Genomic DNA, 22,607 nt, shown 5'->3' with positions numbered 1-22,607 from the left:
CTCCTGTACCTTTTCCCCAATGGTAGCAGAGTGAAGAGGGCATGGTCTGGATTGGGAGGGGTCACAGATAATGGAACAGGAGTAGATCATTTGGCCCACTGAGTCTGCTCCACATCTAGTTTCAAGTTCTGGCCTTCTCCTCATATCCCTTGATACCCTGACTAATTAGATACTATCAATCTCCCCATTAAACTCCCCCAATGATCCAGCCTCCACAGCTGGTTGTGGCAATGAATTCCACAAATCCACGATCCTCTGGCTTAAGAAATTTCTCCTCATCTCAGTTTTAAATGGGTGACTTCTAATTCAAGGACTGTGCCCACTTATCCTGGATTAATCCACCAAGGGAAACATCCCTTGGTTCTGTTAACCCTTTCAGCTTTCAAAATGTTTCTATGAAATCTCTCATTCTTCTATGCTCCAATGAATACAGTCCAAGAGCCGCTAAATGTTCCTCATAGGTTAGCCCCTGCATTCCAGGAATCATCTTGGTAAATCTTCACTATGCCCTCAACAACATTATTACATCCCTTCTAAGATAAAGGGCCCAAAACTGCACACAGTTCTCCAAATGAGGTTCTCCATAGAGCCTTATCAGTGCTTCTTTACTCTTATACACTATTCCTCTTGAAACAAATGCCAGTATAGCATTTGCTTTCTTTACTGTCGATCCAACCTGGTGGTTAACCTTTAGGTTATCCTGCAGGAGGAACCCCGAGTCCCTTTGCACATCCGAATTTTGAATCTTCTCATTCAAATAATAATCTACCTGTTTATTCCCTCTTCTAAAATGTACAACTGTACATTTCTCAACAATGTATCCCATCTCCTATTCTCCTAAGCTGTCCTCAGTCTCTGCAACCTTTCCGTTTCTTCAACACTTCCTACTCCACTCTCTATCTTGGTGTCATCTGCAAACTTCACCACAAAACCATTCAATCCATAATTTAAATCATCAATATACATTGTAAAAAGAAGCGGCCCCAACACCGACCCCTGCAGAACACCACTAGTAACCGGCACTCAACCAGAACAGGGTCCCTTTATTCCCACCCTTTTCTTTCTGTCTGTCAGCCAATGCTCCACCCAATTTAATATCTTTCCGGTAATTCCATGGGCTCTCATTAAGCAGCCTCTTATGTGGCACTTTATCAAAGGTCTTTTGAAAATCCAAATACATATCGTCCACAGCCTCTCCCTTGAGGATGGAGGCTGCTTTCTTAAGACACTGCCTGGAGGAGATCGTCATTAATGGCACTTGTGATAAGGGCAGACCATCAACTGAGCACATGTCACCACACCCACCACCAACCCATTTCCCTCCCCCCCCCCCCCCCCCCCCCACAGCTGCCTGTGGATGGACACTGCCAAAAGGTGGTAAAGTACGAGCAATAGGGAGTGGGGTTGCGGCACCACAGCCAAATGGTTGGAGGGTTTTGCCAAAGGTGATGTTTCTTACTATAAACATAAGGGGGCTCCAAACACCATGAAATGTTCCATGTCCCAGTTTTTTTTTGGTGGGGGGGGGGGGTTAAACCCCATTTAATATACTGAATGGTTATATCGTGTTGAACAATTTTGCAGATGAAGACTCGATTTATTTGCTTGTTGGCGCTCACCTTCCTTCCCCTTTCATTTTCCATTCCTTTCTACGTTTTCCCATGGGAGTCAAATGTAATTAGTTACTCACCTTGGAGCAGAGCAGATTTGGTGTGTAATACTGAGGACATCCTCTTCCACTAGCTATCTACCCTCTCAGTCCTGCTGCAAGGTCTCGACTGATGTCTTCTCCCACCTCCCACCACTAATGCTTTTGACCTGCTGAGTTCCTCCAGTAGATTTTTTTTCTTGGACTATAATCATGATGGCTTTAGCTAGATAGGAACAGTTCCTATTAAAGGCTATTTGAGGCTCTGAGGACACAGATTTGGAGTGATTAAATTTTTTAAAATTTAGACAAATGATAACAGGCCATTCTAGCCCACCAGTCTGTGCCACCCAATTTACACCCCATTAACCTACACCCCCCCCCCCCCCAAGTTTGTTTCGAACGGTTAGAGGAAACCGGAGCCCCTGGGGAAAATCCACACAGAGAAGGGGAGAACCTTCAAACTCCTTACGGACAGTGCGGGATTTGAACCCCGGTCCCAATCGCTGCAGCTGAAAAGGCATTGCACTAACTGCTACGCCAACCGTGCCACCACAAGAGGTAAACAGTTTACAACAGTGTGTAACATTGTGGGGAGGTGGACTCAGGGTATGACTTTTAAAGAAATATTGAAAAGGTATTTGAAACTTAAGAGTCTCACTGGGCTGTGTGGGGGAATAAAACCGGGAGATTGGGACTGATAGGGTTGTTCCAGTGGGCTGAATAATCATTAATATGGTGTTACATTTTTAAATAGAGCAAACAATTGTGCTTCGTTTGATATGATCACTGTATTTCAAATTCTGTTGTTTATGTCTGTGTGACAGTACTGCAGGGAAAACCAGTCATTCGGACAATTGGTTCCTAATTGCTGCCATTGGTGCCATGTGTTGATGCCTGATTATGTCCAGCTGGGATCCTGTTTCACAATTCATTTCCATCCAACAGCTGGAATCCAAAACAAAAATAATGTAGCTTTTCCTCATTTTAAAAAATCTTTCCCCCTTTTGACAACTCCTCTGGAAATGACGTACACCAAAGTGGAATAAAGCCAGCCTCTGATGAGTATGTAGATTTCCTCTATATTTTGTAAGCCTGGAATGCAAGCAGCTCTGCTATTGGATGGGCTGGACTGTTCTAAAATGTCTGCAATTTCTCCCGGGTCAAATAGTTACACTTGTGACATTGGAAATCTACTTTTAAATGAACCACATTCCAAGACCTATCAAACTTGCATGTTAATTGTGAAGAAAACTGCACTTTGAATGCAAAAATGGGCCCAGGGGGCAGAAGGAGATACCAGATTCCAAATTCCCTGCAGTGATGGGTACCACTGGTACTGAAAGTACTAGGTATTGGTACTTAAATGCGGAGACTTTCTGTTCTTTGGCACGGGGAATGATAGAGATCTTGGAAGCACAATCTCAGTGGAAGTCTTGGGGCCTTGTCCTTTGGACCCTTGAGGGTGATATTAAAGTCAAGTTTATTGTTATCTGATTGTACAAGTACAACCTGACAAAACAGCGTTCTCTGGTCATCAGTGCAAAAAATGCAGACACACAACCAGACAATGCAACTTACAGACAAAAGATACATGTGCAGGAAAGTATTATACTCAGTGTATGTGTATATAGACATGTATAAATAACAGATGTAAGATTCAAATAACAAGAGACTTTACTTGCTGATGTCTTCCACCATCTCAGAAAACTGCTCACACACACCCATATACATATACATACATCCCACAGTAGTACACTACAGGTACTACAGTGAGAAGGGTGTATTCTTTTGTGATTACAAAATAGTTCACATTATATATAGAGTGTGTGTGTGTGTAAATACATATATATATATATATATATTTGTATAATTGAGAGTTTCAGATGGTTAGTGGGAGCAGTTTCTTTGGTCGTTCAGGATTCTCACTGTCCGTGGGAAGAAGCTGTTCCTCAGCCTGGTGGTGCTGGCTCTGATACTCCTGTATCTCCTCTCCAATGGGAGCAGCTGAAAGATGCTGTGTGCAGAGTCCTGAACAATTTTGATCACCCTCTTCAGACAACAATCCCGGTAGATCACGTCAGTGGCAGGGGATTTTTCTCTGCCACTCATAGTCCTCTGGATTGACCTCCAATCCATTTCTCTGCAGCAACCTGTACCACACTGTGATGCAGCTGGCCAAGGCGCTCTCGATAGAGCTCCTAATAGAGCAAATGTAATGGTGGCCAGTAGCCTTGCCCGCTTCAGTCTTCTCAGGAAGTGCAGTTGCACCTTCCTGACAAATGAGGAGATGTTGAGCGTCCAGGAGATGATCGATTACTGGGTTCATACAAACATTTTAAGGAAGTATTTGATTGCTTCTTGCCAAACTGGTTTCTATATCGTTTGCTATGTGTTTATTTGGCCACTCTAATAAAGAAGTTAGCAAGGAAGGGACAGGTAAATTTTAATGCATCTATGTATATTGGAGACAGAGGAGGGAAAAAGAGGGGGTTGCTATGATATCTACTCATCTCTCTGCACTTGGTTCCGATTAAGAAGCAAGTCTCCAGCTCAACATGTAAATCCCATGATCAAGGATTTGGAGAAGGTCATCAACTATTTTTATAATCGTGACTGAAAAAGAAGGATATACATTGATAATGAAGCCAAAGCCACTCAACCTGGAAATGCTACAATTGCATGAATGAAAATCAGAAATTGGGGGGTTGCTATGAGTACATTTTCAGTAATTAAACAGTGGCATCACCTGCCTGGTTTCTAATGTGCCTTGCCAGCAGGTAGTCTTCCAATCTGGAGGTTATTGTCACATGGAGCACCCCCTTGCAGTTGAAAAAGAAGCTGTTATATTTGATTTTAAAAAAAATACTGCAGATGCTAAAAATCTGAAATGAGTAGATTAAAATAAAATCAAAGGAATCGGCAGATCAAGTGGCAATTGTGGAGAGCTGAAGATTTCTGGAATTTGTATATGCAGATGTTTTCATTGTAAAGGCTTTGAAAACCTAATGATAGCTTCTGAATTGCTGTTGAAAACACAGCACTCATGGTATAAAACTTGAAAACGTAGGAGGAATGACTTGATAAATGGACACTAAAGTATAAAGTGTATAAACCGTAGTAGTTTCTATTTTGAAACACAGGGCTGCTGCAGAGTTTATGTAAAATGAAGATTTTTACTGTAAGGAATTACTTGGCAAAGCCTTCCTTATGCTGATCGCTGTAAGTACCCAATGGTTTGTTGACAGTGTGCCTCAGGCTGTGTCAGCTGTCATGATGAGGGGACTGTGCATTGTCCAATTTCCCATTAGGCTCCTTTCAGAAATGCCTTGGTATTCTCGCAGTGTGGGTGGAACTTGTCCACAACCTAATGCGTCAGTGATGTGGGCTGTTTTTTTTTGCTGGAGGATTTGGTTGTTGGTGTTTGACATCAGACGTGGAAAGGCATTTTGTTGATTAATTACTTTTCTCGCAAGTGTTGCTTGTCACCATGGGGACGTCAAACGAAGGTGGAGAGTCCGTGCTCATTTGACTTCTGACGTGTAGGTGTGAAGCAGGGTGCATGCAATGGCGGATTACCTATTAGGCTGAGTAGGCTGAAGCCTAGGGGCCCGTTTGTGATTTTATTGATTGCCTGGCAGGCCAATGAGGCGCTGGCATCCGCACGGAGGGCATGACGTATGGCCATTTAAAGTAGACGTTGGGAGGGTGTGGGAGTGGTAATGTTATGCAGCCGTTGACATGAATAGAGATCGGTAGCAATTGTTTCCTTCAGCATAAATGCCACAGTTACGGTAGCCATGGAGACTGTTACCCATCAACAGCTCGGGCCCAGAGCAAGGTGAGTACGGCCATGCCATCAGAATTGGGCCACAGCCGCATCCTGGAGCAGGTGCCTCCACTGTGGGTGGGGATGGCAGTGGTCTCCGTGGCCCTTCGGGAGCTACGTGCCACCCCACTCTGTGTTTATCACATCCATTGTAAAATGGCGGGTGATTCTGGCTCATCGGCCCCCTGGGTTGCAGCCGTGATCTCTCTGTATTACTGGCCGCTACTTTTGCCTGAAGGCTGTGGATTGGAGCACAGGAATGGTGTACAACAACGGGGCAAATGATGCGGAGAGCCGGCCTGCCCTGCCACTGTGTTGATTGCATCAGAACCTGGTGGCCAGCCTTTTCCACAGCAGAGAACCAAGCTGGCTGGGCGGTAAAGGGACAGGTGACGTTTCGGGTCAAAACCCTCAACCAGGGCATGAGAATTCTCCTCCTCCTCCACACTTTATTTAATGAAGGGTGGGGGGTGTGGATCGGGGGGGGGGGGGGAGGGGTGGGGGCTTACTAAAGCTCAGCCTAGGGCCACTGGATGCATGCATCCAGTTACCTGTTCATTGAGAAACCCCTGGGCCCTTGCAGGCTATCAGGGCTGTCTCATCAATCCCATTCCTCACTTACCTTCCTGTATCTATCCTCTCTTACATGTCCAAAGTGCAAAAGTTCAGATTCAGAGTTCATGCATGACATCGCATGCAACCCTGAGATTATTTTTCCTCCCAGGCCATGCAGAATTACCATTTATAAGCAGTGCAAGAAAAACTGTACTCAAGAAAAGAGAGAACTATAAACATGAAGGAAGTGCAAACAAACTGCAATACGGAAGACAAATATATTTACTAATAAAAAATGCGCTATGTAAGAGTTCTAAAAGGAGTCCCTGATTGAGTTTGTCGTTGAGGAGTCTGATGGTGGAGGGGTAGCAGCTGTTCCTGAACGTGGCGGTGCAAGTCTTGTGGCACCTGTACCTCTTTCCTGATGGCAGCAGCGAGAACAGAGCGTGAGCTGGGTGGTGTGGATCCTTGATGATTGCCGCTGCTCTTTAACGGCAGACTTGGCGACAACAACTTTTTCTCCTACCACCCTCACTTGGAATGTTTTACAGTGTCAAATTTTTGGGTGGTGCTGCATTTAAAAAAAAAACACCAATCTGTCCATCTTTGGGATGTGGGAAGAAACTGGAGCACTCGGGGTGGGAGGATTTAGTTGCAGGCAGAACTTGCAAACTCCGCACTGACCAGATCAGAGCCGAGGATTGAATCAGGGCCACTGGTGTGATGAAGAGGCTGCACCACAGTTGGGGAGTCTCATCTGTGTGCTTCAAAGTGCCAAAATCCGTTGCTTGAACATCTGTAATGGGCACGAGGGATGTCTGTGTGGCTCTGCCTCGTGATCGGTCTCCTGATCTGTGCAGCAATGATGGCACTGATTGCCAGCGAGCATGCCCAGAAAACCTCAGAAGTATGCTTAAGGTTGCAACAATAGTGTGGCTCTCTTCTGGGAAATTCTAAGATGTCAATTATAATGAACTCTGTCTGAAGCATCTTGCTAAGACTATATCAGATCAGTTGAAACAAAGAGCCTGGGGTGTAACTTAATGTGGAGATGTGTTAACGTAATAGTTGAGGTAGTCGATGAGAAGGTAGGCATTAGGCCTGTCAGTAAGGTGTATTTTATTGCTAATTAATGCCACTATAACAGAATTGAACTGTAATGCAATGACAGAGCCTCAATGAGTTGCCAAACTAAATTAACCTTGTAGTCAAGATGGCCAGGTTTCGTGGAATTCCACTTTCATGATGAATCCAGGTCCATTCTCAACATGAAAAACTGAAAGAGGAACAGAAATGGTCTGCATTCTCCTGAACTAACCCAATCTCCTGAACTCCACCGAGAAGGATCAAGTGGCCTTTGGACTGATTTTTACAAATGAACATTGCATACACGCTCCTGAAATCTGTCCACAGAAACTCACAAGAGTTACAGCACTAAAGGTGATCGTTTGGTCTGTCAGGTGCACACTCGCTCTATGCAAGATCAACGTGCCTCCTCCTCCTCCCACGCCCACTTTGAAAAGCCGTGCTAATTCTCTCCTTTCCCAAGCGTAACCTGCTCCATTTTCAAAGCTACTACTGAGTCTGCCTTCACTTCTGCTGCACTCATAGTGGTAAACCCATTGTTGCAATGTAGCTAAACGCTGCCCAGTTGCTGCTAATCTGTCAGGAAAAAAAAAACTGGAACATGTTGGAAACTGTAACTTGCGAGGATTCTGCAAGAATGGTTGATACCACTTTACGACCCAGGATCGAGTGATTGACTGATCTACGCATTAATCCATCACTGGTTCTGATGGTGCTTTCTGAATAGTCTGCCTGTCTTTATGGAAATGAGTTACAATAAGAAAATGCTGTCTCATAGAACATTACAGCATAGTACAGGCTCTTTGGCCCATGATGTTATGCTGACCTATATATTCCCCATCTCATAACCCTCCATTTTACTTTTATCCATGTGACGATGAGTCTCTTAACAGCCCCTATTGTACCAGCATCGACCACCATGCCAGGCACCCACTGTTTAAAAAAAAAACTTATCCCTGATGTCTCCCCTAAAGGTTTCACTTTGTACAGATGTCTTCTGGTATTTTCTACTCTCGCCCTGGGGAAAAAAGGTGCTGTCTGTCCACCTTATCTATGCATCTCAGAATCTTGTAAACCTCTGTTAAATTACCTCTCATCCTTCTTGACTCCAGAGCTCTACTCTACTTGCCTCATAAAGTATATTTCCAATCCAGGCAACATCCTGGAAAGTCTCTTCTGCACCCTCTCCATAGCTTCCACATCCAGTAGATGTCTCTGTATAAAGTGTTTTCATTTTATTTAATAAAATATCCTTCTTAGATTGTCTGCCACTTTACAGCTTAGAAGAGACACTGAGTCATGGTTTTAGTAGTGTCAGGGCGATGATGCCATAAAATTTAAAAGCCAGGTTTCAATTAGAATTCCATGCAGCAGCGATGTTCACTCACAGTTGAGTTAACACCTGGATGTGCAATAGAAGATCGTGTGGTGTGTGATTCAGTTGAGATGGCAGACTATAGAATGGATGAAGCTAAAGAAAAAAGTCTGCAGACACTGGGGGTTGAGTGCAATACACAAACATGCTGGAGAAACTCAGCAAGATACTCAACGAGGGGCCCAGGCCTGAATGTTGGTTGCCAGTTACATTGTACGGATGCTGCATGAACTATTGAGTTTCTCCAGCACATTTGTGCATAGAACGGATGAAGTTGCCCATGGGAATGGATTGCTAAACATACGGTTTATTCATGGATTGAAGTCAATGGAGAGAAGTATTACCATTGTATATTCAGCTGTTTAGTGGAAAGGAGATAAAGTAAGAATGTTGTCTCGTTGGTCGTTGAAAAGACCAATAAAGAAACTAGGCAGAATGCATTTGATGTACTACAATCCATTACAATTTGCCTAGAAATAGTATGGTTGACCTGTGATGTTTCACAGGTAACTAGGAGCATAAAGAATCTTTCGATGCTTTCTTGTAAAGAATAACTGATTGCGGCTTTGCAGATTTGAGCAACTGGCTGATCAGAGATTGTGTTATCGGTGAAATCTGCAGAATGGCATGGATACAACGTGAAGAGAAGATAACTAGGGAAGTCCACATAGAACATAAAACAATGCAGCACAGTATAGGCCCTTCAGCCCTTGATGTTGTGCTGACCCATATATTCCTTCCTTTAAAAAAAGTACTAAACCCTCCTTACCCCGTAACCCTCTATTTTATTTCATCCATGTGTCTGTCTAAGATTCTCTTAAATGTCTCCAATGTTTCAGCCTCCACCACCATCCCTGGCAAGGCATTCGAGGCACCCACAACTCTGTGTAGAAACAAAACAAAGAAAACAACTTACCCCTCATCTCTCCCCTAAACCTCCCTCTCTTCATGTTGTATATATGTCCTTTTGTGTTTGCTGATCCTGCCCTGGGAAACAGGTGCTGGCTGTCCACTCTATCTATGCCTCTCATAATCTTGTAGACCTCTGTCAAATCTGCTCTCATCCTTCTATGCTCCAAAGTGAAAACTCCCAGCTCTGGTAATCTTGCCTCATAAGACTTGTTTTCCAATCCAGGCAACATCCTGGTAAATCTCCTCTGCACCCTCTCCATGGCCTCCACATCCTTCCTACAATGAGGTGACCAGAACTGAACACAATACTCCTAAGTGTGGTCTCACTAGAGATTTGTAGAGTTGCAACATGACCTCTCAACTCTTGAACTCAATCCTCCTATTAATGAAGCCCAACATCCCATAAGCCTTCTTAACTATCCTATCAACCTTTGCGGTAACTTGAAGGATGTATGGATTTGAACCCCAAGGTCTCTCTGTTCATCCACACTCCTAAGTAACCAACCATTATATCTGTACTCAGCCTTCTGATTTGCTGTTCCAAAATGCATCACCACACACTTATCCGGATTGAAATGTATCTGCCATTTTTCTGCCCAACTCTGCATCCTCTCTATATCCTCTTGTAAACGTCAACAACCTTCAGCTCCATCCACAACTCCTCCAATCTTCGTGTCAGCCACAAACTTACTGACCCATCCTTCTGCCTCTTCATCCAGGTCATTTATAAAAATTACCAAGAGCAGGGGTCCCAGAACAGAACCCCGCAGCCCTCCACTAATCACCAACCTCCAGGCAGAATACTTTCCTTCCACTGCTACTCTCTGCTTTCTTCCTCCAAGTCAATGGAGCCAAGCCAGACCAGGCCAGGCAGAGCATGCCTGGTGACTAATGGGAGGCAGTACCTGGGGCAAGGCAGAACAGGTGGAGGGACTTTCATGAGTGTCAGAAAGAAAATAATGTGTTTGCTGTTCATCTGAAATGGTTGAACCTGTTCTTGTGCTTTCACCGAAGAAGATAGATGTCTTATAAACCAAGACATTTTCCACATTTCTCAAAGCCCAGATCCTGGACTGAGGTTTCAGGCATGGGCCTCACCATGGCTCAGTATCAGATTTTGTAGATTCACACTTCTTTGAAGTAGGTTGGGAAGTTTTATGATGTAAAAGGCGCTTCATTAATATTTTGTATGTAGAAAGCTAGGCCAGATGGGATTGCTGATTTGGATAAATGGTGTGTGTGTGTGATGATGCCTTTAATCATCTGGCCCCCATGGGAGAAATAGCTGGTGTGTATTGAGAAGCTCTCTTCTCTCGTCACCTGCCCTCTCTCTTCCTGTGTTTGCATTGGGTTCTGGGGTATGGAATCACCCTTACTCTCCACTCCATTCACTCTGTAAAGAAAAATAAAACTAATTTAAAGCACTCAATCCATTTCCGATTGGAGGAAGTTGACATGAAGCAACTCAGTTCTGACTGTGTTGTCAGAAATTAGATTTGTGTGGTTTGAGTAAAGTTTATAAGGGAATTAAATTGACACTCACTTCAGACAGTGAAAGTATAAGGGGGTTGGTTTCTGTCTTAGCAATATAGGTTAGAGGTGTTAAGACTAATAAAAGCAACATTGATGATATTGTAATGAGCATCCAAAGTACGTCTTTCCTCAGTTAGTTTGGGAAATAGATAACTTGCCATTGGCATTGCATCTGGCGCTCTCCTGATAGAATCACGGGAGGTGCCTTTTCTCTGCATCTGCCTCAATTAAAATTACTGATCTGCCAAATACTGGGAGAACCTATGGTCAAGGTCATTTAATGATGAACTCTTGTGATTTAGGTTGGCTCTGTCGGCAGAGAAAAATCTGCACTTACGTTTTTTATAGTGCAGCCCTAAAAGGGTGCTCCAGCATCGCTTTTATGCAGAGTGGTGCCTTGCTACGTGTTCCAGAGCAGATGTAGACTGTTGCCGTGGCGCCGCCTATCAGCATGATGGCATAAACATGCGGCAAGCAATGGCCTTCTTCGTTACCCATAATTTCCCCACGCAGACCTGGAAACGCAGCGCGGTTCCAGCTGTGGGTGGGATTATGGGTAAGGAAGTCGGCCATTGATCATTCCTATGCCTGACATTCTCCGTTTTTAAAAAAAAAAATCTAGCCTACCCAATGGGATTCACCCCTGCCCAACAGGTTCTTCCTCTGCTTGCTCCTGGGCACCTTCACCTCAAGTTGGAAATGTTGATGGCGCCCATGCAGGTCTCGACTAGTCCTGGGTCGTGGGCTGACGGCCTCATCAGCCTGCCCCTAAGCAGCGGCTGTACATTTATGAAGCAAGGTGGAGTGCTCCGCTCCACCGCTGGGACTACCCCATGGAAGGAGCAGAGTCAATGTCTTGGAGCCGCTTCCGGAGCATTTATGAAGGTCGGGATGGTCGGGTCAGCGACGCGAGGGTGGAGAATCTCCCCTTTTTTTTTCTTGATATATAAAAGGGCCTAATGATTAAAGAGGACCAACAAATTCTCATTCTGATGGCTGTTATTTTACAGATGATATTTCTGAGAAGCTTGAATTTCCAAAAAAGGGGAGAAAGGAAATGATTTGTATCCTCATCTTTCTCTAAAAGTTACACAGAAAGAAAGAAATGTGTCTTTTCTGCACGTCTGTTTCTCAGTACAATGAACAATTGAAAACTAAAAAGTCTAAATTGACTTTGATACAAGTGTTGATATGATCCAATTTTCTCAGCATGTAATCGTACTTGAAAGCTGGCCTTTGTGAGGCTGTAGAGAGGTAGATGAACTGAGAATGGCACATTGTTTCGTCTCTTGCATTGTTTCGTCTCTGGCATTCTGTTTCTTCGTACTTACACAATGAAGAGTTAACAAAAGTGTAAAATGGAATTTTTGCTTCTCTAAATATCTAATGATTCATTGTCAGAATAAACCCAAAAGCTTCCAAAATATATTGAGCCATTTCCAACATTAAAACTCGAAGACAGTTTGAGATTATCTTAAAATTTGGTTTTCACTGTGACCCAGTAAAATCCTTTTGATAGGTGTTTGGAGCTATGGGTGTAAGCCCCATTGTAACGGAAATGATCCAGTATTGTAAATGAATATTAAAGTTACAAAAGGATTTAGTGGGTTATTTCCAAAAAATGGAGCTTTATAGGGTTAAACCTATAAAAAACCAGGCAAACAGATTAGACTGGGACGAAGGGATGGCAAGATTGACTGAGGGAGAGGATGCAGCTGCCGTGTTGGCAGAGAAAGGACTGGGTGGAGTTTGGAGCTGCAGACTAACTGGGGGCAGCACCAGTCACTGAGACAGCTTGAGGAAAATCGATTACATTTCCAGAGACTTCAGACTGCAGGAGTACGTGCTGAGGGACACACTGAACCTTGGCGCAGCCAACACGAGGGTGCTGCGGGTGAAGGACCCCAGTCTGGAGTCCTCCCATTACAAAGCACTAAGGGGCTGAGGCTGAGGAAAAGCCCCTCAAACAATGTGGGGGGGGGGGGGAAACAACAAGGTACCACAGGGGTGGGAACAGGTATTGAGAGAACATCTGTAACAATGTACATTGATGAGAATGTATAGATATGATTGGCCCTATGGGCGTGAAAAGACTTAACGGTTTTCTTTATTTGTAAATAATTTATTATAAATAAAGAGTATTTTTGTAAAAAAAATTCCGTGATTCCAACTGCTCTTTAGGTAAGGCTTCCAAACTTCCAGCAGCAGATGCTCTACAACTTGTGTTACCAGCATATTGAAAATGTAACCTGTTTGCTTATGGATACGGCTGTTGGTCAATGACCCATTTCACTGTTTAAAGCCTGTGCAATTGAGCAGTAATGATGATGATAGAGGATTTGTGTGTGCACGTGCGGGGGTTTGCAGGTGCGCACGTGTCTAACTTTTTATCTTGGTGCTTCTTGCCATTGGACTAAGATCTCACTGTGTTAAGTCTACACACTACCTGGTGGGCAGTGACCATCCCAAGTTACAAGTACTCCCTCCCACACAGGATCTTTTACTCTATTGAGTCCAGGCTCTGCCTTGTAGAGCAATCAAAGTGGGCCCATCTCAGAACTGTCCCTATGTAATTTGCAAAGGTTTTAATTTGAGTCAACACCTTTTTCTGTTCAGTTTAAATCTGTGTGAATTGACCCATCAGACAGTTGAAAGATGCCATCACTGCATTAAGGCACATATAAATGCACCTTGGTCTGAATGAGTGGGGCAATCTTCCTCTCGCTTGACTGTAATTTCCTATGTCTCACTTCTTAATTGTCTGATCAAGAGGTCAGATACCTCCAATACCACATCAGACTGAAGTTACCGATTTTAAAATTTTATGTTTAAACCCTTTTCAGAAGGATTTAATAACAACAATTTATGATTTGATCTGAAAATACGCCCAGTGATTTCTGACCAAATTAAGAATGAATGGGAATTAGAACTTTAGAGCCCTTTACCTATAGAGACATGGGAGAGAATTCTCCAATTAGTTAACAGATCTTCAATGTGTGCTCGACACTCTCTGATACAGTTTAAGGTGGTCCATGGAGCCCATATGTCCAAGAACAAGCTAGCTTGTGTTTATTCCCATATAAACCCTACCTGTGACAGATGTCATTCTGAGGTGGCTTCCCTGAAACATCTGCTTTTGTCCTGCCCTTCCTTAAAAAAAAATTGGAAAGATATTTTTGATATTATTTCAGCAGTTTTGCTCATGGACCTAGAACCTAATCCTATGTCTGCTCTTTTTGGATCAGTTTTGGGCTCTGGCCACTGATCTGCTTCAGCTTGTTGTGAGATTGAATTTGTTACTTTAAAAGCCAGGAGATCCATTCTACTGAAATGGAAAGACCCTACACCACCGACCACGTTTCAATGGATTTTCCGAAACTAGAGCATGTTTACATTTAGAAAAAAAAATCAGAAGTGATGCTGTTATCCCTTTAGTTAAATTTGAAGAAATGTGGAGGCCATTTATTCAACATTTTCATATGATGTAAGTTGATCCTTTCCGAATCCTTTTCAACATTTTGTGAGTGTAGAGGAGCAGAATTAACCCCAAAATAATTGTTGAACCACTGAAACATGGTCGCCCAGCTTTTGTTTTTTGGTTTGTTTCTTAGTTAGGGGGATATTTTTGTAATAAAATTTGATTCCTTTTCATGTTTGGCCTTGAAGAGATTGGGAGGCTCAGTTTCCAGATGTTGCTTGATGACTCTGTGTGTGTGTGTGTGTGTGTGTGTGTGTGTGTGTGTGTGTGTGTGTGTGTGTGTGTGTGTGTGTGTGTGTGTGTGTGTGTGTGTGTGTGTGTGTGTGTGTGTGTGTGTGTGTGTTAACCATTGTTAAAGCAATCCCCATCTCTTTGTGTCATCCTTATGTTTATTCATCTGAAACTTCATCAAAAGATTGATACAAGAATCCACAAATCTTCAGTAAACTGAGGGAAGCTGGATGGGCTCAAGACATCAGAGAGCATCCATGGAAAGGCTTTGGGCCGGGACTGTTCCTCAAGGCTGACTAACTTCTCAAACTCCACTTGCATCTATTCTGATGGCTTATCCAAGCAGCTATTTAATTTACAAATACACTGTGATTAACTTTCATGATATTCCTCTGTGAGATGGTGCAGGAGATAAGCTGTCCAATAGTAAGACTGGATATCAGTGCAGCCACTGAAATGTTCCGGCATTTCCTGGATCCTGTTTGGCATCCAGAGCGTGCGTTGCCAGCAGCATTCCAATTTTACAGTGACCACTTCTCAAATATTGTATCCTGTCAAGAGAAGAACAGAATACTGAGACGCGCCTTGGGCACCAGTGGCTCGGAAACAAGGCCAGGCATATTGGTAGAAGATTTGGAAAATGAAGGAATTGGTCATTGGACCTCAGGAAGCAGGGTGAAATGCATGCCTCTGGGGGGTGCAGAAGAGAAAGATGCTCGGAACTAATAGGGGGTGAGGACAGAGGGCTAAGAAAGGTAGCTCTCTGATAGGGGAAGGAGGGGAAAGCAGTAGGGAGCTGGAGGATGAGAGTATAGTTCTGATCGCTACACGACAGGATGGATGTGATCGGAGTAGTGAGTGTGTGGAAGAGAATTGCCAGGATGTTGCCTGGCAGGAAAGGTAGTCTTTGAAAGGAGAGATTTGGATAAACTGGGTTTATTCACACTGGATTGCAGGAGACTGAGGGGTGACTTTATGCATATTTATAAAATTACGCGAGGCACGGATAAAATATATATATATTTTTCCCCCAGTGCAGGGAAGTCTAGAACTGGAGGGTGCCAGGTTTAAGGAGATCACAGGAAGATGAGATCTTCACACGGAGGGTGGTTAATATCTAGAGCGGCTCCTAGAGAAGATAGTGGAGGCAGATATAATTACCGAGGCTTTTGGACAGGAAATGAGTAGAGGGTGATAAGCCTAATCCAGTCAAATGAGATGAGCTCCGACAGGAACCTCTGCTCCAACAGGCCGAAGAAGCCCATTTCTGAGCAGTTCACTTCTATGATCCTCCAACTCCATCTGTGATGTGTTTTGTTGCCTTGTGGTACCTTTCTACACCTTTCCGTCTCCTCCTCACCACAGGGCCAGTTGTTTTAATTTTATCAAATGTCTTTACCATGTCCCCAACTAAATTGTAACTGTACATTTTAAGTGGCAAGGAATCCAATGCTAATGAAGGCAAAGATGTATGGACATTATTCTTTCGGTTGACTTAATGATTAAACATATCCTGCTGCCTGCTCTACTTTAAAAGGCGGCCCAGATGTCTGTTTTTGTTAACCTCTGGTGACAGTGTGCATTCAGCCAACAGAGCAGTTTCAACCATTCTCAAGAACTGAAGGAAAATGAGTCAAGTTATTATATGTTCCATCTAATGTAACCTGACATAGGTGAGGCCAGTCTAAGAACCAAAATAGCTATGCCGAAGTGTCCTGTGGATAATAAACTTGAAAAGTGAAGTCTGAAATCTGTGTTAACAGGTAAAATATTTAGAACCTTTCTCTTGCCAATGAATGTTCCAAATTCTTTCCCGTTTCAATGTTTGTAGAGAATTTTTGGGAATATAAAATAGGAATAGAATGGTTCGTTAAATCTGCTCTATTTTATTAGATCGGAGTTGATCTGATTGAAATGCCATCTCCACCTACCCACAGCCACCTTCTACCCCTTTGAAAAACTTCAAGGTAGATGTTGATATATTCTTAGTAAGCAAAGGGTGCTTCTGCTGCTTCTTTGAGGCAGTGAGATCTGGGAATTAATGATACCATGAGAGCGAACAATTCTGTCACATTTCTGCCTTAAATAGGTGTCCAGTTTTATCTGAACTGCAACCATATTGGTACGAGAAAGCAAGACATGAAGGCAGTCTTGACAACTGTTTGCAAAATAGGCTCTGAAGTGGTTGAAGGAATTGGGCTGGTGTAGGTCTCAGAATCCCCGAATCTTAAAGGTCTTGTTTCAACTAACCCAGCAAGCTAACATCCGTGTTTCAAGGACAATAGAGCATCAGTGTCAGGACTGGGTCGGTGCGATCTGAGTATACGACTTAAGTGTTGCTTGGTCTGTTGCAGAATGCTGAAATAAGGTCGTCACTTTTTGTTGTAAGTACGAACTCCTCCTCAGAGGGCAGAGACTTTGAATATTTTTAAGACAGAAGTAGATATACTCTCAATAAGCAAGGTGTAAAGTCTGCTGGGTGTCAGATACCAGATCCAGGAGGGGGGGGGTTTATTTTCTAATTATATATTCCTCTAGCCCCCAAATGTGCTCCGAATACCCTCTATGAAAAAGCACACTCCCTTTATCTCCTGTAAAATTTTCCCCCTCACCTCAACTCTGCGCACACTCATTTTATACTTCCCTGGGGAAAAAAAAGATTTTGGCCATCTATCCTCTCTTTGTCTGTTGTAAGTTTATAAGGTTAAAAGTTCCCAACCTTTTTCTTTCCACTCACAAACCACTTTAAGTAAACACAGGGATGGTACAGAGAGAGTTTCTGTGACAGGTACTGTCCTGAGAAAAAATAATCAAGCCATTGATTCTGGAGTTAAATGAAGGCAAAGATGTATGGGCATTATTCTTTTGGAATAATATGTTTTAAAAACATATTTAAAAGCATAAAGCTGAATATCTGAAATTTAAAAAAAAACATTCACAGTTCTGGATAAAGTTACAGGGAGAATTCACCTGAAACTGAACCAAGGTCATTGATCTGAAACAGTGGCACTCTTTCTGCTTTTACAGATGCAGTGGGAAATGTAGGTGGAGGGAGAGGGAGGCTGTGAGCTGCATTCACCACCTTCTGCCAGTCTCGGGCAGAGGAGTTCCCGTATCACACTGTGATGTATCAAATAGAAGGTTTTAAATGGTGCAGCTGTCGATGTTGTTGCGGGACATTGTGAACGTGCTGTAAGAACCATCTCACTTCAGCCAGACGCTCTTCCTCCTTGGTTTATTACCCACAGCCATCAGGCTCCTGAATGAACCTCACGGTAGTGTTCTTTCGCTGCCCTTGCTATGTATGGTACTAAATAATCTTTTTCACTGTGACACTGATGTGTCAATCTACTTTGTAAAGATGTATGCATGTTAGAGTTGACTTTCTGGATTGCTCGCAGGAAGAATTCTCTCTGTACCAGGTATGACATGACAATAACCTTGAACTAGAGCAGTGATTCTCAACCTTTTTCTTTCCACTCACATCCCAGTTTAAGTAATCCCTGTGCCATCGGTGCTCTGTGATTAATAAGGGATTACTTAAGGTGGGATGTGAGTGGGAAGGGAAGGTTGAGAATCACTGCTCTAGACCCAATTGTTCCGGAAATATTTTGCTTAAGAAAAATTGTCATTGACCCATTTCCTTTGGAGTTCTGAAACCATGCACATAATGAGTCAATCAGGTACGATTAAAACAGTGGTTTTCAAACTTTTTCTTTCCACCCACATCCCACCTTAAGCAATCCCTTACTAATCACAGAGCACCAAAGGCATAGGGAATACTGGAGTGGAAAGAAAAAGGCTGAGAACCACTGAGCTGGATTTTTGAAATCCATCTTTTAGCTTTACCAACATTCCTGGGATGAGTGATAGAAATTGCAAGGGACCATTTTTGCTTTGGCTGGAGATTTCCATCGAATATTGGTGAGAAAGCATTTAGTGCACAATTTTAACAATAAATAGAAGATGTGAAATTTGTGAAGAAAAATGTCATTTTGCTTTTGAGTGCTGTAGCAGCATATTTCTCTAAGTAGAAGATGAATCATTCCACCGGACGAATTAACTTGGTATGCGAGACAGTGTTGAAGTATTAATAAAACTATGCTCTTGGATGACCTCAACCTGTCCCATTGGAGGTTTTGGACAATAAAATGAATGCAGAAAGCCCTCAGGAATCCACTGGATTGAGAGCTCTCTCTGTCTGTGAGCTGTAAAGGATAATGCCACAGAACAAAATAGAAGATTGGTGTATTTGATGAAACGTGCCAGGATTGGGAAATGTTACAGGACTTTTGTTTGCTGGAGGCTTTGAAAGTAGTGCATTTTCTCTTTTTTTAAGAGGATCTTGTAAACCTTGACATGTGATCTTCCAGTCTATCATCGTACATCCTCTGGCCTGTCATTAACATATCTTTCGGTAATCCGCTTCAAGAGCAATAATTCCTTTTGTTCTTTGTCCCCTGTGTCTTGGGTAAACTTGTACCTCTCATTTTGTTCATTTTAGATTGGTCACAGTGTTTGAGCTACCGAAAGAAAATAGACACACACACTGAGAGCAGTTCAAATTATACAAATGTTTATTACAAATTCAAAAGCTGATTTCACACTACAATATGCAAGCCCTTCCCAACTATACTTATCAACGCTTGGACTGGTCCCAACTGCCGAAGCGAGGCAACGACTGCACACTTGTAGTAGGTTGTCAGGGTGCTGGTAGCAGCTTCTCCACCTCCCCTGACCGGGACGTTGGCTGGACTCCAGAAGTTCTCCTTCTTCTTGCTGAGAGATATTGCCACCTCTCGGAGAGTCTCAAACTTCAGCAGTGGGACCATGGCTTATATTACCCAAAAACTGCTTACCCAAGCACCTATTCCCAGCACAGCAAGAAAGATAAGCAAGCAAGCTAGCATGCCTAGGCTTCTATCGAATAATGTAATTTTCAGCTTATCACTTTCAATACAATGATTTATTTTGCATCAAGGCTAGGCCTCTGACAGTCTGTGACCAAAACAAGCAGGAAGATTAAATGTTCTTGGTACACAGATGTCCTTTCATCAGATAACTGCATCTCTGGCCCCTCGGTGGAATTTAGCTTATGTCTGCTGATTCGAAAACACAAGCAGGTTCTCAGCCTTGGAGAAGCAAAGGCTGCAAAAGTAAAAAACACGGTTTAAATCTTCCATTACACCCTGGCATTATGTTTATCTTTTAAAGATATCACAAGCGAGCAATGCCATCTTCTCCCAACCCCAAATCAAACATGCAAACTGCCAACTACTGTATATACACAAAAGAATTGCTGGAAAAACTCAGCGGGTCAAACGGAAGAAAGAGAAAGTTCGACATTTCAGGTCGGAAGCCGTTGTCCAGGCTTGCTAAAGGGTTCTGACCTAGAGCGTTGATCGTTCTCCATCTCCCACTGCTGGGGCTGGATCTGCTGAGTTCCTCTGGCAGATTGATTTTGGCTCCAGATTCCAGCATCTGCAATCTCCCATGTGTCCCCTTGCTTACTGCCAGATTGCCCACAATAATACGTCCACGCAATTTAACAATATCAGCCAATTTGTACCAAATGCATAAATTATCCATGAGTCACAGTGGATTTTTAAAAAAATTTTTATTTTTCACATTATAAACCATATTGACCAAGATACATTCAGATGTTTTTCTTCTTAAATACATACAGTGTCGTTTTCTCCCCTTTTCCCCTCTCCCTTCCCTCCCTCCCTCACCCCTTCCCCATTTATTTGAAGTTCAATCTATAAGATACATTAAACTCGTTAAACAATGTTGTCACTTAATAAAAATAAACAAGAAATTTTACTGAGTCAGTTCTTTTCGTTGTCTTCTCCTGTCATTTTAGGTGGTGGAAGTCCATGGTAGGATTTCTCTATTGTATTTCATGTATGGCTCCCATATTTGTTCGAATATTGTAATGTTATTTCTTAAATTATATGTTATTTTTTCTAATGGAATACATTTATTCATTTCTATGTACCATTGTTGTATTCTCAAGTTGTCTTCTAATTTCCAGGTTGACATAATACATTTTTTTGCTACAGCTAGGGCTATCAGAACAAATCTTTTTTGTGCTCCATCCAAATCGAGTCCAAATTCTTTGTTTCTTATATTACTTAGGAGGAAGATCTCTGGGTTTTTTGGAATATTGCTTTTTGTGATTTCATTTAATATAACCTTTCCTTTAGAGAATGGGAGAGAAAAGGGATCAAAAGAATAGAAAATTGTTTTTCGGGAAATAAATTATTATCCTTTGAACAAATGAAGGATAAATATAATATAACTCACGATACAATGTTTGCATACTACCAACTGAAAACCTACTTGAAGGACAAATTGGGAAACAGACTGAGGTTAACAGAAGGAAGCAATTGTTAATATGTGATTACAGACACAATGATAATTAAAAAATTTGTAACAAACATGTATATCAAACTGCAAGAAAAGGAGAACGAGGAAACAAATGGTAAACCTAAACAAAAATGGGAACAAGATCTAAACATAAAGATAAAGAATGAAACATGGGAGAAGCTATGCTCCGGAACTATGAGAAATACAATAAACATGAGGTTACACATGATACAATATAATTGGATACACAGGCTATACATCACACCTCAAAAGTTAAATAAATGGGACCCAACAGTATCAGACAGATGTTTTCACTGTAAAAAGGAAACGGGAACAACAATTCATGCAATTTGGACATGTGAGAAAGTGGAAAAATTTTGAGTCACAGTGGATTTGATGCAGTAATAGATGTTTAACACATTTCTGCCCCCCTCACTGAGTGTTCTCAATTTCGGAGTAAGGTAGAAAACCTTTTATTAGTAAATTAGTAAATATCAGGGTGAACCGTTCGGGAAGGAATGAAGCACGAGGAGTCCTGCGGGCCACACTGGCTCCCTGGGAGCCACAGCACATTTAAGGTGAGTGGGGGGGAGGCACGGACTGAAATCGTAAAATATTTTGTGTAGTCAGTTGGGGAGAAGTATGGAAATAACCATCTAAATTTGACTGCTTCACAGGCCCTTAAACTTTGAGCAGAGTCCTAAGGGGGCCATAGCCAAAAAAAAAAGGTTGAGAATGGCTGAGGTAGATGTTGTTTTGCGGTAGGATCTCAGGTGTAAATATTGTTATAAATTACATTTTAAAAAAATAAATAAATTAGTGCTAAAAGGAGAGAAAGTGAAGTCGTGTCTGTGGTTCGTTGTCCGTTTAGGAATCTGATGGCGGAGGGAAAGAAGCTGTCCTTGTGTCTTGTGTGTATCTTTTTTGCTGATGGTAGCAGAGTGAAGAGGGGTTGATGTCCTCAATGGAGTGAAGACAGATGTCCATGATGGTGCAGGCCGAGTCCACAACTCTCTGTAGTCTTTCCCTGTTCTGTGGATTTGTGCCTCTCTGATGCAACCAGTCAGAATGAACTCCACAGTATAGTGGCAGAAGGTTTTGAGAGTCTTTGGAAATGTACCGAATCTCCTCAAACTCCTCACCCAGTACGGCCGCTGGTGAACCTTCTTCATGATTGCATCGACGTGGAGGCCTCAGGACAGGTCTTCAGAGATATTGACACCCAGGAATTTGCTGTTCTTAACCCTTTCCACTGCTGGCCCCTTGATGAGGACTGGGTCGTGTTCTCCTAATTTCCTCCCGAAGTCCACAATCATCTCCTTGGTTTTGCTAACTGTGAGTGCAAGGTTGTTGTGAACCATTCAACTAGTGGATCTCGTAGGGTGGCACGGTTGCCGTAGGGGCTGCACGGTTGACCTAGCAGTCAGCACAGCGCCTTTATCATGCCAGCGATCGGGACTGGGGTTCAATTCCCACACTGTCTGTAAGGAGTTTGTACGTTCTCCCCATGTCTGCGTGGGTTTCCCTGGGAGCTGTAGTTTCCTCCCACCATTCAAAATGTACCGGGGGTGTAGGTTAATTGGATGTAAAA

The 22,607-nt window shown here is 42.7% G+C and overlaps 1 protein-coding gene across 4 annotated transcripts in view; it reads left to right on the top strand.

Annotated features, from left to right (window-relative positions):
- LOC138763077 (copine-9-like) overlaps positions 1-22,607 on the top strand; it is a 461,486-nt gene that overhangs the window by 1,591 nt on the left and 437,288 nt on the right. The gene's annotated exons all lie outside the window — the stretch shown is intronic.

This window comes from Narcine bancroftii, chromosome 5, assembly GCF_036971445.1.
Source record: "Narcine bancroftii isolate sNarBan1 chromosome 5, sNarBan1.hap1, whole genome shotgun sequence".
Classification (NCBI taxonomy): Eukaryota; Metazoa; Chordata; class Chondrichthyes; order Torpediniformes; family Narcinidae; genus Narcine; species Narcine bancroftii.
This window is presented reverse-complemented; position numbering and strand designations above follow the sequence as displayed.